Source organism: Ceratotherium simum, chromosome 1 (genome assembly GCF_057802395.1).
Source record: "Ceratotherium simum simum isolate JZ-2026a chromosome 1, ASM5780239v1, whole genome shotgun sequence".
NCBI classification, from domain to species: domain Eukaryota; kingdom Metazoa; phylum Chordata; class Mammalia; order Perissodactyla; family Rhinocerotidae; genus Ceratotherium; species Ceratotherium simum.
In genome coordinates this window covers 17,584,567-17,600,221 of record NC_141900.1, presented here as the reverse complement: position 1 = coordinate 17,600,221, position 15,655 = coordinate 17,584,567, and positions in this window count along the sequence as shown.

Below are 15,655 nucleotides of genomic sequence, written 5' to 3'. Positions count from 1 at the left end.
CACGAGGGCTAAGGAGTCTTCACTGGGCACAAGGAGGCTTGCAAGTCCTGACTCGATGTGTGGAGGATGACTAAGTCTCAGGAGACACTGAGACAGCTAATCAACCTTTAACAGATTTAGTGAACCTGAATGAAGCTAAGATCACACTGCATAATGGAGCTGACACATGCTGATGGGTGTGGGGCTGCCTACAAAGTCCTCAGGCAGTGTGGAAGCCCCAAAACCCTCCCTGACAGGACTGATGTCAACCAGTCCTGTATTATCTTAGAGTGACCCCAGGCAGAGAGCCCATTGACACCTGGAGAGAACCCCTGTAGATTTACCCTTTGGTTTCTTTTATAACCAACTGTAGGGCCTGGGCTTTACTTGCTCAGCAAGAGCCCCCAGGCCCATTGCAACCATGTGTCCTTCTGGCTCCCTTCTGGGCAGGATGCCCAGCTGCTGGGATTTGTAACAATCCAGGGCCTGGCCTGGATCTTACCTTATCTCACTCAAAGATCATCACATCTTAAAGGGACACAGAGCCCCTCCACGTGAGCTACAGTTCCTGGGAACACTGGTGGTACCAGGGACAGCCCCTCCTGGCAAGCATATAGCCTTTATGTCCCCTGCCTATACAAGCAACCCTGTCCTCACTCGTGGTAGCGGGTGCACATTGCCGTCCAGCCGGCCGCCATTGGACCTCCCTGTAAATAACTCCCAATAAACCTATATGTCTCGTTCGCCATCTCTGGGTCTTTTCTTGGGTCTCCCCACAGCCTATCCTGCACTGCTCACCCAACTGGGCGTGCAGCCAGACACCAACTCTCCTAGTTCCCCTCCTTACAGAGGAAGATGGGAAGATCATACAGCCTACAATGATCTGGGCCTGAAATAATCCTGGCATCTCCCATCACAGAATCTGCCTTGGAGTGCTCTAGTTACCAGACTGAGGTAGATGATGCTCACAAGGCATTTAAGAAAGAGCCAGGGGACTCAAGTTCATCGATGAGTTTTTATAACTCCTAACAAAATTTTAAAATGCATTTAAATACTTATAGGAAAGTGTTAAAATGTACCAAATTTTAAGTTGTTGATAAATGTGTAAAAGTTGTGTCATTTCCTTGTAAAAATTGATAACACAGAGTCATGGATAATTATAGTTCTCACTCTTTGCCCTCAAGATGAGGAAGCTAAAGTCTAGAGAGTTAAATGACTCAGCTAAAGCCACACACTGGTCCACAGCCATCCTCCATCTTTCCCACTCTAACAGACCCTGGCGGATGGTCATGTTTCTTTTATTTTGTTGTTTGGTGTGGTGGCATTGTGGCACAATGTCACACTAGCACACTTTAAGTTCAGTGAGGCCAGAAAAATGGGAGTGTTTTGTAGGAGAATGAGGCATACTATATCACTTAATTCCCACACTACTCTGAGAGGTAGTTGCTAAGTTATTCTCATTTTACAGATGAGGAAATTGAAGCACAAAGAAGTTAAGTAACTTGCCCATGGTTACACAGATATCAACATTTCCTTTAATTCCCCTGAAATGAACTGCTATAAGAAGGAAGCAGAGGAAGAAGAAGTAATAAAGACCAAGTCGTTGGGGGGCAGGGCTATCATGGGTAATGAGTGACAGAGCCAATCCTCCAATCAGGAGCCCTTCCCTCCAATCACCCTGAGCTGTGCCAGGAAAAATTGTGAAAATCTTTGAAATGAGGAAAAAAATTACTGGTGTCTGGTGTAGTGCATCCTTCTTGGTTATCTCTGTCTTTCATAGTCTTTGAGCTATTTTACAACTCTGTAAGTCTTAGAATACTGATAGTAATGCAAATGATTCTTGTCCATAGAGATGCAAAGTATGTCCTGTAGAGATGCAATTGATTACCGCCTTATAGATACTGACCAATTGATTTCAGCATTTCTGAAATGGCTTATATATGTGTGTTTTTAAAAATATTTCCTTTGAACTGTTGTAACATTTTACTGGTTCCCTCATTAATTAATGAGTTAAGGAAAATCTTTGGCGCATGGTTGTTTTATATTTTTATGACAGTCATCACTTTACCTTTTTAAAGAATTAATCTTTAACAACTGCTTATAGTTCCTGATTGTGCCTGTGTGCCTTCTCATGAGCTGTTTCCTCTTCGTGTGATGCTTTGCTCACTTCTTCATCTAATTCAGGGGTCAGCAATCTCCAAGCCACAGGCCCTGTCTGTTCCACCGCCTGCTTCTGTAATGACCTACAGGTTAAGACTAGCTTTTACATTTTTAAGCTTAAAAAAAATCAAAATAATATTTTGTGACACATGACAATGATGTGAAATATACATTTTAGTGTTTATAAATAAAGTTTAATTGAAACAGCCATTATTTGTTTACATATTGTCTACAGCTACCATGTCTACACTACAGTGACAGAGTTGAGTAGTTGTGAAAGAGAACTATTGAAAAAATAAAATTCAACTAAGTAAATTTGAAGATCAAATTGGCTTTATTCAACCGTTCATGAATTGAGGAGCATCCCTTCTAGCAAGTAGAAAGGAGCTCCAAAGAGCTACAGAAAAGGAAAGGTTTTAAAATGCAGAGAGGGGGTGGGATAAGGAAGTCAAACAAAAGAAAAGGATTATTTTGGGCAAGGTCACCTTCCTTTGGGGGACAAAGGGCATCTATTAGGCAGACTATCTCACTAGTGCTGACCAGGAAATTCCAGGCTGACCAGTTAAACTACTTTCCTGGGGAAGGTTGAAACTGCAATTAGGTTAGGTACTCAGTTTGGTGACATGGGCTTAGCACAAGTGACTCCATTTGGTGCCTGTTGTTTCTTTTTTGTTTGTCTTTGTGAGGAAGATCAGCCCTGAGCTAACATCCATGCCAATCCTCCTCTTTTTGCTGAGGAAGATGGGCCCTGGGCTAACATCCGTGCTCATCTTCCTCTACTTTATATGGGATGCCACCACAGCATGGCTTGACAAGAGGTGCGTCACTCTGCACCCAGGATCTGAACCTGTGAAACCCAGGCCGCCAAAGCGGAGTGCGCGAACTTAACCACTATGCCACGGGGCCAGCCCTCTGTTGTTTCTTTTTAACAGTTCCCTCCCTTTTGATCACATCTCTCAGCTTAACTGAGAGATGTGATCAAAATATAAGGCATTAGCACCGATCTCAGCTATTGCTCTGAAGTTCCCGCAGTTTTTGCTGATCCTCTGTGTGGTATTCACAAGTCATGACTTTTTTTTAGTGAATCTCTGTGGTATTTGCAGTGCACTTTGGAGCCATGGTCCCCAAGACCTAAGCCAATCAAAATAAGATAAGTTACAGAAAGACCCCTTGAAGGAGCCCACCTTTTTAAGCCAAGTGGCTGAAGTGATTTTATGTAACTGAGCTTCAACTTCCCCAGAAGTGTTAGTCCAGATGCAGCAGGTGGTGTTAGGTGGTGTTGGCCACAGCACAGACACTTCCTCGCTCAGCTAAAAGATAATCAAGGGCTATCCAATTATCAAGAAGCACTTTGGCCAGAGAGTCTAAGAATTTTTGATGGACAGCTTATTGCTTTAGCAGCAGATTCTGCAATACTTTCTTTTTTTTTTTTTTTTTTTCCATTCTGCTTTTTCTTTTTTAAAAAAATTGAGTTTAATTTCATACAGTGAAATGCACAGATCTTAAGTGTACAGTTCAATGAGTTCTGACAAATATGTATACCCACCCCCCATCAAGGTAAACAACATTTCCATCACCCCAGAAAGTTCCCTCATTCCTCTTTCCAGTAAGTCCCCATTCCCCTGAACCTTGGAGAAATACCATTCTGATGTTTTTTCCATCATAGATTAGTTTTGCCTGTTCTAAAACTTCATAGGAGTAGTATCATACAGTATACACTCTTGTGTCAGTCTCTTTTCCTTAGAATCATGTTTTGGAGATTCTTCTGGTCATAGCAATGTTTCATTCCCATTTATTGTGAGTAATATTTCATTGTATGAATATCCATAATTTGTTTATCCATTCTCCTTTAGATGGACATTTGGGTTGTTTCCAGCTATTATGAGTAAAGTGGCTATGAACATTGTTATGCAACTCTCTTTGTGAAGATGTTTACATTTAATTTTGGTCAATACTCGGGAGTGGAAATACTGGAGCATGTGGTAGATGAAAGTTTATAAGAAACTGCCGAACAGTGTTCTGAAGTGGTTGTACTTTTCCATTATATTCTACTCTGCTTCTTGATGTCTGAAGTTGAATAAAATAGATTATTAAACTATATATAGTTTAGCTTAACAGAAAATGCTTTTATTTACTTACATAAGGATGAGGATAGTAATACCATGTTCAAAGTAAAGGCAGTTCTCTTAACATCTATCAGCCCCGGTATTTTCATCTTCGGGGTTAATTTTAATTGTCTACCAAGAGTCATGGTTTCTGACATAATTTTGTGAAAGCACTTTTTGAAAAGCAGAAAGCTCTATACAAGGGTAAGATGGCAATATTGTTTTCCTAATTACTAATCTATATTATAATTCCATATAATTTTTGCTGTCTAATAAGTTTATAATGCAGGGCCAAATCAGATACCTTTTATTTTATTTTATTTTTGCAATACTTTCAAGAGTTAAGGAGAGGTTCCTCATCATAGCCTCGTTTACATTTACTTTTAACCAGGGAAGAAGGGTTCTGCCAAATGAAGTGAATCCTGAATCATGATTGCCTCCTGGTAATTCCCATTTGAATCTGTGGCTCAGGACTCGGAAAGTGACAACCATGGAGGCCAGTAAAATTAAAGGGTCTGTAGACCACACAGTTTTATTCTGGTTACCCTTGCCTCATGTCCCTTTCTTCCTATAGAGCCTGGATGCTAAGTTCCCCAAGTTTGAGGTTGTTAACCAGAGATGGAAACAGACCAGGAGGTAGCATACAGATCAGAGTTTTTGATGACAAATCCAGTAGTCTGAAAAGTTACCCCCACACACACACAATTTGCAATAGCCTGGGAAATATGGATGATGGTGTTATATTTCTAGGCCAATGTCACAGTAAAGGAAGGAAAGAGAAGAGGAAAAGTTTTCATGTTTAGTTAAAGTATGAAGTCTTGATCCAGTGTCTTGGGAGGAAGCAGTCTACCTTGATGTTGGCTATATCTCATCCTAATCAACTTGATAAGAGGTCTTCAGCATTTGAGCAGGTGGAGTCTTTTTCACCTGTAAAATGTATACTCAAGGTTCAACCCCCTGGACTTTGGCTGCCATTTGAGTAGTGAGGAGGACCTGGTATAGTCCCTTCCAAGGAGATTCAAGGGCAGTCTTTGTTTTTAGTAATTCCGAATTAGAAGGGTGGGAGAAAGTTGGAAACATTAGTTTGGAGAATCCAGATATTTGAGGAAACTAGAAGAATTCAGGATCCAGTCCAGTTTACAGGTACATAACAAAACCTCAAAGTCAATTAACAGGATTAGAATCTAATATCTACAAAGGTGTAAACATAATTTTTCTCTCTACAATTACCCCTGTTTTTTTAATTAAAGATAATCACAGTAAAACTAATTTATTTGCATTAAACTTGGCCTGATTATTTACATAAGTGCAGCAAGAATAGCGATTGACCATATAAGCTCTTTTCAAGACTGCTTTGCTGGAACCTTGTAAGCAAGGTACCAGGCCAATTTTTCCAAGGGGTTTTATTGGTTCCATAAAGTCAACATTAGTTACTGTCTGGTCATATCTGAATCTATGCACATCTCTCTCAAATATGACATTCTAGTCAAAGCTTTGGTAATATAACCAATGTTTCCAATTGTGTCCTGTTACAAGGAGAACGGATTCTTATTGAAAATAAATAAATAAGTATTTTTCCATGGAAAGAATACTCCAGAATTTCCGAATCCTGGAGGGATCTGGTAGGGAGAAAAAGAAAATATTTCATCTTTGTTTACAAACCTATGTTTTACAAAATTGCTGTAAGTTATAGATAGCTTAAGAGAAAAAGTTTCCTCAAATCTGAAAAAACAAAACATTCAAGAACCAGTACTGTTTCAAACAAGAAGTCATAAAAAATTATAATTATCCTTTCAATTCATTCAATCCAATGTTACTAATTTTCCTTCTGTTTGAATCCAGTTTTCCATTAGTTCTGAAAATTCTTACCCAGTTTAGTTTTATGACCTTAAAGTTATCAAAAACCTGTACCTGTCAAAAGTCCTTTCCATAAATTTCCTTGAAGATGAAGTACTTTTGCAAAGTATCAGAGTAAGACAATAACTGTCTATAGGAAGACTTAAAGATGTTCATTGTTAAAGATCTAATGTGAGTTAACCATATTGGAATTGACAAGAAACTTTGGTTATTTCTATAACACGCAACATTTTAAGATAATAATTGGAATTATGACTGATAATGTTATACCAGGATATATTAGACTTTAGGAATTTCATATAATTTCTGGAACACTTTTAACATATATCTATACAAATACACCATAAAAAAGACTTAGTATTACTTCTTATTTGACAATGCTTCCCATATGATTTAACATATCAAATAAGCCTAGTTTAACATCTCCCTTTTATAAGGAGAGAGAACCAATCTTTTGAGATGTTCCAAGGGCCCTCTGGAAAAATCTCGACGTTAGTTTGAAGTCAAAAAGACTTCATTTAGAATTTGACTTTGAGAAATTTGTCAAAAATATCAAAAGGTTTTAAAACACTTGGTGGCACAAAACATGTTTACTGATAGACCCAAATATCTTTAATTCTTCTGTAAAAGAGAGCAAAAAGTAGATAAACCTATGCTCAGTAATTAATGTTTTAGTATTTTATCTTATTTGGAAAGGATATGGATATTTGATGAATTTAACTTAATTCACCATTTAACTTAACTTAGCAAAACTTTACATTTAGACTACCCACAAAAACTTCTTGAGACATTAGACAAAATCAGCCATCATCTCGAGCTATTTTTCTTGCTGACAAATTTTGTCAGAGATAATATGAACTCATTTGACCTTTAGTGAGCCTAGGTAGAATAAAAGTACTATATTTAATGCTGATAATTCTAAAGACACGCCAGTTTTAATTAAAACAACAAACTTAAATTAGCTGTAATTTTTCCCAGATCATGTGAACTTGAAATTCATTTGGGTTAGTTTCTATTATATTTCTGAGAATTTAATTTACATAAGCACTTAATTTCCTTAAGCCAATTAAATAGAGCTCTTTTACAAATTAATTTGGCAATACCATCTGGAGGTAGAAACTACAACACACATATATAGACATAAACATACAAACTTAAATAGAGACCTTATATGGTCTCTTTCATTTTAAAATTACTGCTATGAACTAGGTACATCTCAAAGGCACAGGGTAAGAATGCAAGTTACAAGCCTTTTAGGATAAGCAGAGGAGGTTTTGGAATTGGTAAAAAGGAATAGGTGAATTTTGAACTGCCTCTAGAGACACATTTCTAGGTTAGGAAAGATTTGTAAAATAAGGACAGTTGCTCTCAATTCCTCAAAGAATTGGGTTGCAACTTAAATGACATCTTAGGTTGATCTACCCATAAATTCTTTTACAGGGGCTTTAGAAGGTTTTTCTTTCCCTCTGGGTACATAGTTTTATTTTAGCTTAGGGAAAAATGCCTACAAAAATCTTTTTTTCTATTGGACTCTGCAATTTGGCCAATTTCTGACCAGGTGTTATTTTAGGTGCTTGGCCTTGGAGCTGTTGTGGCTGTGAAGCTAATGGTTTGATGGACTTTTATTTATGATCTTATATCTTTAAATTTTCATTAGCCTTTTGCAATGAATTTTTTAATGAAGCTATTTTAGAATCTTAAAGACTTTTGGAAGCTTCTACATGCCAATTAAAATAGGTATCCCATTCTCTTTGTTTGATATGGGAAGCTTTACTTTCAAGTGTACTTCTTAAATGAATGACCTTGGCTAATTAGAACATTCTCCACAATGGCCATTATAATTCTAGGTTGTCTTTAGTAAGATTTTGCCATTTTTGTAGCTTTCTATGGCTTCCAGGACCATAGTCCTTAGACATAAGATAAGGAGGTGTGCTGGAAGGTGGTGTGTTTAACTCTTTGAATTTTAAGGATCTCATCTTTATTATTTATTTATTTTAGCTAAGGTTTTGGGTCTCTCAAAGCCAAACTAATGCCTAAAAGGGATGTTACACTGGGTTGGAGACTGTGTGGTGTTTTACAGGGTACCTCATTGCATGGAAATTTTCTTGAGGTTGGTGGATAACCTAGTGTCAATCTAACCCATTCTGTGACCAACTTATCCTAACACAGGAGCCTTTGGGTTAGGTGGCAGGTGCCCTAAGAGCTTTTAAATGCTCATCACATGACCACCAATTTTTGCAGCATTTTGGCTTCCAAGATCCCTGTTAAAAATAACCTTTACCTCATTTGCATATTAATATGCTGGCAGTAACCAACACACTAGGGACTGGGGAAAAGATTGAACCAGCAGACCTCAACAAAAGGGGACTGGGGAGTGGGGACTCCACATGAATGGGGAACTGAAAATTGCCACTAACAGTTCCCATGTGGATCTTGGGTTAGAATCAAGGTCTAAGGGTTTAGATGTTATGGCAGACTGGCTAAGAGAAGGCCCTGTGTGCCCCACCAGCAATTCCCACCATGGAACCTGGGACTGGGGAAAGGATTGAGCCAGCAGACCTCAACAAATGGAGACAACAGATTTGATTCCAAATAAATGGAGAACTGCAGCTGCCACCAGCAGTTCCCAGGGTGGAATCTGGGGAAGGATTCAAAACAAATGGGGAACTTCAGACTAAACCACCAGCAGATTCCAACAAGGAATCTGGGGACAGAACAAAGGGCTGGGGTTTTCCACTCAAAAACCTGCCAAGTGTGGACTGAAAAGCCTATTAGATGAGGAGCTTGACCCAAAGAGAGTGGAGCTCAGAACCGAGAGGAACTTACCCATGGCACTCGGAAATGGCGAGAAAGAGAGAACTCAAAGGGTTCGAGAGGTAGCACACCTGTGTTTCTCGTTGTCCCCGAATGCCATCAGAAGTTCCCTTCAGATCCCATCGCTGCCACCAAATCTGTTAAAAAAAAAAAAAAATTCAGCTGAGTAAATTTGAAGATCAAATTGGCTTTATTCAGTGATTCATGAATTGAGCACTGTCCCATCTAGTAAGTAGAAAGGAGCTCCAAGGAGTACAGAAAACAAAAAGTTTTTAAAGGCAGAGAGGGGGTAGGACAAGGAAGTCACAAACAAACAAAAAAAAGGATTATTTCGGGCAAGGTCACCTTCCTTTGGAGGACAAAAGGGGTCTATTAGGTGGATTATCTCACAGTGCTGACAGGGAAATTCCAGACTGACCAGTTAAGATTACATTCCTTTGGAAGGTTGAAACTGCAATTAGGTTAGGTATTAAGTCTTGGTTTGGTAACGTGGGCTTAACGCAAGTGACTCAATTTTGGGCCTGTTGTTTCTTTTTAACAGAACATACCACCTGCCAAGCCAAAATTATTTACTACCCGGCCCTTTCCAGAAAAGGTTTGTTAACCCATTGCTATGGTCTGAATGTTTGAGTTCCCCCCAAATTCATATGTTGAAATCCTAAATCCAAAGAAGATGCTACCAGGAGGTGGGGCCTTTGGGAGGTGCTTAGGTCATGAAGCTGGAATCTTCTTGAATGGGATTAGTTCCCTTATAAAAGAGACCCCACAGATATCCCTTGCCCCTTCCATGGCATGAGGACACAGCAAGAAGTTGGCAGTTGACAACTGGAAAGAGGGTGTTCACCAGAACCCGATCAGGCTGACAGCCTGATCTTGGACTTCCAGCCTTCAGAATTGTGAAAAATAAATTTCTTTATATTGTGAAAAATAAATTTGTTTATAAGCCACCCAGCCTATGGTACTTTGTCATAGCCACCAGAATGGACTAAGACACCCGCAGTCTACTTAATGTCACTAATGCCTTAGTAGCTCCTCCAGGATACTTCCTAACTCTCTGCTCTGGGCTGGGTTCCCCCACTGGGGAACACACTGTATGTGTGTCTACCATAGCAGCTGCCATCTGTGTTATGATTGTTGATTCTCCTTATGCCTTCATATCTAGTTGTAAATCCCTTAAGGACGTAGACAGTGTCTTGTTCACTCTTGTATTTCCAGTGCTAAGATAAGGCCTGGCTTGTTGTGGCCTAACACTGACTGAGCTCTGTGAAGGTGGAATGTGCCTGGATGAGAGCACAGGTTTAAAAAGTCTTTGGAGAACTGGCCAGCTTTAACTGACATCCCTATTTGGGCAGGGCTAGGCAGGTAGCACAGCTTCTGGGAGTACCTTTCTCATTGTTTTCCATTTATCTACTCATCCATGGGTTTCAAAGCCTCCCCTACTTGTCTTTCCATCTCTATTAATTCTTTGTTTTCTCTGCCTTGTCCTTGCCATGTCAAGGAACTTTTCCCTCACTCCTGCGGCATCCTGTATCACTCAACGTATTTGAGCTAAACACTTCCCAGAGTCCAATCCTGTTTTTTCTGGGAGTTCTTTCTACTGCTCTGAATTTTCACATTCAGAAGGCACTATTGGTGATAAGAGCCAAGGGGTCATGTTCAATAATTGATAAGTACTTTTAAGGAGCTAAGCATTGCACTGTTGCAAGTTCCCCCAATACTGGCGTAGACTCTTTCCTGAATCCACTGATTCTCTTTCTCAGTCTTCCAGTGTGGATTCTCATCTTGTCCTGTTACAGGATTTGTCATCACTCAGATGACATAGGAATTCTGAGACCATGTGGAGTCTGATGCCACCTCAGCCTACTATAAGCCAAGGCACAAATGTCAATTCCTTGAAGGTAGTGACTTTCTTTCTGTTCCCTTTGCAACTTTCATACATCTAATATATTGCGGAAGCTACAGGAAGCATTGGCATTAGCAGGACTAAATTTCCATTTACCCATATGCTATGGATTAAATTGTGTTCTCCCCTCTCCCCCAAATTCATTTGTTGAAGTCTTACCCCCTGTACTTCAGAATGTGACCTTATTTGTGAATGGGGTCATTGCAGATGTAATTAGTTAAGATGAGGTCATATTGTAGTAGGGTGGGCTCCTACTCCAATATGACCAGTGTCCTCATAAAGAGGGGAAATTTGAACACACCGAGGCATGCACAAGGGAGAACACCATGTGAAAACATGCTGCCACCAGCCAAGGAACTACCAGAAGCTAGGAGAGAGGCCTGGAACAGATGTTTCTCTAGTGCCTTTGGAGGAAGCACGGCCCTGCCAACACCTTGACCTTGAACTTCTAGCTCCCAGAACTGTGAGACAATATATTTCTGTTGTTTAAGCTACTCAGTTTGTGGTACTTTGTTAAGGCAGCCCTAGAAAACTAATACATCTTGGCATCACACTTTTTAACCTTCTCTTCAATATTGGGATTGGGGGTTTACTATCACTTAGAAATCACTGCCTTTTGGGTTTGTTGATCTTGCTGCTTTTCCAAATTGAATGCCGCCCTATATTAGTTTCCTATTGCTACTTTAACAAATTACCATAAGCTTAGTGGCTTAAAACAACACACATTTATTATCTTTCAACTACCGATGTTGGAAGTTCAGACTCAGTCTCATTAGGCTAAAGTCAAGGTGTTAGCAGGTCTGGTTCCCTTTTGAGGCTCTGAGGGGAGAATCCATTTACTTACCTTTTTCAGCTTCTAGAGGCTGACTGCACTCTGTGGCGCCTTCCTTGCTTCACTCAAATGCCCTGCTTCTGTTGTCCCACTTCCTACGCCTCACTCGGACCTTCCTGCCTCCTTCTTATAAGGACCTTGTGATTATATCAGGCCCACCTGAATAATCCAGGATTATCTCCCCATCTCAAGATCCTCAATTTAATCACATTTGCAAAGTCATTTTTACCATGTCACATAACAATCACAGGTTCCAGGGATTAGGACAAGGGCATCTTTGGGGGCCATTATTCTGACTACCACACCTCTTTTCATCCTCATCCTTTCCAAATTCCATTCATCTTTCAAGGTCCTTTTCTGGGACTCCTCTACCTCAGCCCACAGTGACATCTGTCTTTGTAATTACAGCCTATACACTACCACAGCACCTGGTCTGAGATCCATAATTGTTGGACAGGAGCTCATGTAGTTTCTCTAATTGCCGTGAAGATGCCTTGAGTGCAGAGACTATTGTTTACACTCCTCTGGCTCTCCTGAAACACTAGACCTTGGCCATGCACCCAAAGATGTAAAAATTGCTTGATGGAAGGATCCATTCTTAGATGGAGTAACTAGATGCAGAGCACCGAATCCAGACCTCCAAATTTGCCCTCCTGTTCCTCTCTTTGCTCACTTAAGATAAAGATAAGACTGAGGTTGGCTGAGCAGAGTAGAGAGCTGAGATCCCAAAGTCATTTTCTGCCCATGAACTTGCTCCCCGGAGTAGAGCTGGTAAGCAGTTAGGCATGACTTTCATATTTTCAGTGTGTCCTTCCCATGTGTATGGAAAATAATAATCATGACACATCCTCGACAACCTTGAACAAGTCCCAACGACGTTTAAGGGACTTATGAAGCCCTTGCAAGTGTGGGGGAGTCAGGCAGATTTGGTTCTGCCTCCAGAGCATCTGGCAGCCTCCCAACCAGCAGAGGGCTGGTTCCTGAAAACTGGCTGTCCTGAAGTCCGCTTTATATGCTAAAATCTCAGAAGAGTAAGATGCGGGTCTCCGTTGTTGCATAAATGTTGGTCCAAGCCTGGGTAGACACCCCACACCTGGGCATCCAGATGGCCGTGTCTCACCCTTCCATGGCCTTTGGACTGAGAGCCTCCTGACCTTTACAACAGCAGGCTTTCTTTACATATTTAAATATTAGTCTTTCACAACTAGACAGACCTCCATCTACAGGCCTACTCTCCTCCCATTTTGAACATCAGAGTTTTATTTTATGTTGTTTAGGTTTAAAGAGAAGTAATTTAAAGGATGAAGGAGCCTGTATTTTGGAGTCAGACACTTGAGTTCACACTCTAGATCTCTTCTACGGCTGTACAATCTTTGGAGAGAAAAGTGGTGCCACCTCACAGGATTGGTGAGACTATTACATGGGAACGATGTATAGATATCATCTTGCATGGTACTGGCATTTAATAGGCACTAAAGGCGGGTTCGTTCTTTTCTTCTCCATCCTCATTTTAACACAACAAATTCCTGCTAACCAAAGAGGATTAAATGCTGAAAACACATATAAAGTAGGAAAACATCACAAAGATAGTTTGCATTTGGGGGACAGAATATGAAAAGATATAAAGTAATTTGCAAAGGATTATGTCTTAGTCAGTTTGGGCTGCCATAGCAAAATACCATAGAATGGGGGCTTAAACAACAGAAATTTATTTTCTCACAGTTCTGGAGGCTGGAAGTCCCAGATCAAGATGCCAGCTACTGTGGTTCCTGGTGAGATCCTGCTTCCTGGCTTGTAGATGGCCACCTTCTCTCTGCATCCTCACATGAGGGGTGGGGAGCAGGGTGGGGGAGCACAGGGGAGTGAGCAATCTCTCTAGTGTCTCTTCTTATAAGGACACTAATCCTATCAGATCAGGGTGCCACCCTTATGACCTCATTTAACCTTAATTACCTCCATAAAGGCCCTAGTTCCAAATACAGTCACATTGAGGGTTGGGGCTTCAATACACGAATATTGAGGAGACACATTCAGTCCATAAGAGATTACACGGTCATGTTTATACCTGGCATTTCCTTTCATTTCAGATTTTACCCTGGGATTTTAAATTGTGTTAAGACCTGTAAAACTGCTTCCTTCCCTACTTCTCCATCTTTGCACTTGGCCAGGGAAGGAGACCAAAAGGCTGTGGCAGCGTCACTCATGCTTTGGGATTTCCTCACAGCACTGGAGAGGAGCGGGGTCTTCTCACAGGTCCCTGGATGCACCTGCTCCCTGAGTTCCCATGGTTCATTGCATATGTAATGCAGTTTCTAGGGTTACTTCCATGACTCAACCAGAGAGATGCAGAGGAGAAGGAAAAAGTGAGAGAGACAAGAGACCTCGAGTCCCATAATTCCTCCCCTCCAAAGACTGTGTGGTCTCTCCACATATCACACCCTCCCCATTCCTCCTTCCTAGTCAGTTGTCAATTGAAAGCATCACAATGCAAGTCTCGTCTACTTTTATTTTCATTGATTATTTTGATATCTCTGTATCTTCAAAACTCAATGCAGCAACGCCTTATTCTGAAAATGCATTTGGTCACCGTGTTGTTATGAAAAGCTGCTCCATGCCTGTTTTCCTGTACACAGTATCCAGCAGTAGTATATAAAATTATATCTTTTCTTTTTAGGGGATTGTAACCTTTAAAATTTTTTTTCTTTTAGCCAGAGAAGACAGAAAAGAATAGGGCAGAAGGGAAAGCCACAAATAGGAGTGTTAAAATGGGTGCTGCTGCTAAGCTTAGGAAAGACATCTAGGTTTGCCTATGGTCTGGGGAGGTTGGTTTGTCACTTTCATTACTACTAGCCCCTGAATGCAAAGCAGTACCCGTGGCTGTGAGCTCTGTGGACTGGAGGAAGGGAGGGAGGAGAATATTAACCATTTGAAAGGAAGGTTCCCAGGTTAGCTGAGGATCAGTCCTCACACACCCAGCGACTTTCCAACCCTTGTGTGGCTGAAGTTAAACTTGTTCACATGGCTTCCAGGAGCTTCCTGAGCCAAAGCAAGAATGTAAAAATCTCACCCTGCAAAGTGGTTCTGATTCTTCATAAAAGGGCTCCAGCAGTGAGATGGAGGGATATGTTCAAACGTCAATACACAGGTCATCTGCACATTAACAGCGTGATGGAAACGTAAAGGAATGGCTTTAAAAATGCTGAAGTATGTGGAAAAATGGTTGTATGCTTACCCCAGTGAGGCTTATAGAAAGAATCTGGGAATGGTAACATGCACTCATTCTTTCCTTAATTCATTCAACCAACATTTATTGAGTATCATCTATGAGCCTAGAACAGCATCTGGCACCTCCTAGGCACTGAATAAGTATCTGTGAATGAATAAGAGAACACATGAGCCTCGGGCATTTTATTCCAGGTAGAGGGACACGGTGGTGAATGTTAAGAGCTGAGACCCTGCTTTCCTAGAACTCCAGGTGGGGAATGCAGACACTCAGCAAGTCAGTAAGCAAACACACAAGTGAATTTTAGACTGTGATAAGGCCTATAAAGAAAACAAACAGGGTGATTTGTGCATGAGAGAAAGTAAGAGGGGGAAGGGGCTCCTTGTAGCACAGAGGGAAGGCGTTAGTTTCGCTTCAGTCTGGAGAATGAGGAGTGAACCACGCAGACAACTTCCAGGAAGGAAGAACTTCCAGGCAGAGGGAACAGCAAACGCAAAGGCTCTGGGGCAGGAAAGGACCAGAGAGAAGGTGTGTGGGGGAAAAGACAGGGGCCAGTGTGGCTGGAGCACAGTGCTGTGGCAGGAAATTGGGATCATCTTTTAGGCGGAGTGGCAAGTCTTGAATTTTAGGCAGTTCCGTAATCTCCGTTGCAGAGGTCAGCGAACTGTGGCCTGAGGGCCAAATCTGGCCTCACATTGTAAGCACCTGACAGTTAGCTTTTCTGATTGTCGAGTAAGTGCCTGATGTTAAACTTTTGATTGCTGAGGCATCCACTTCAGAGA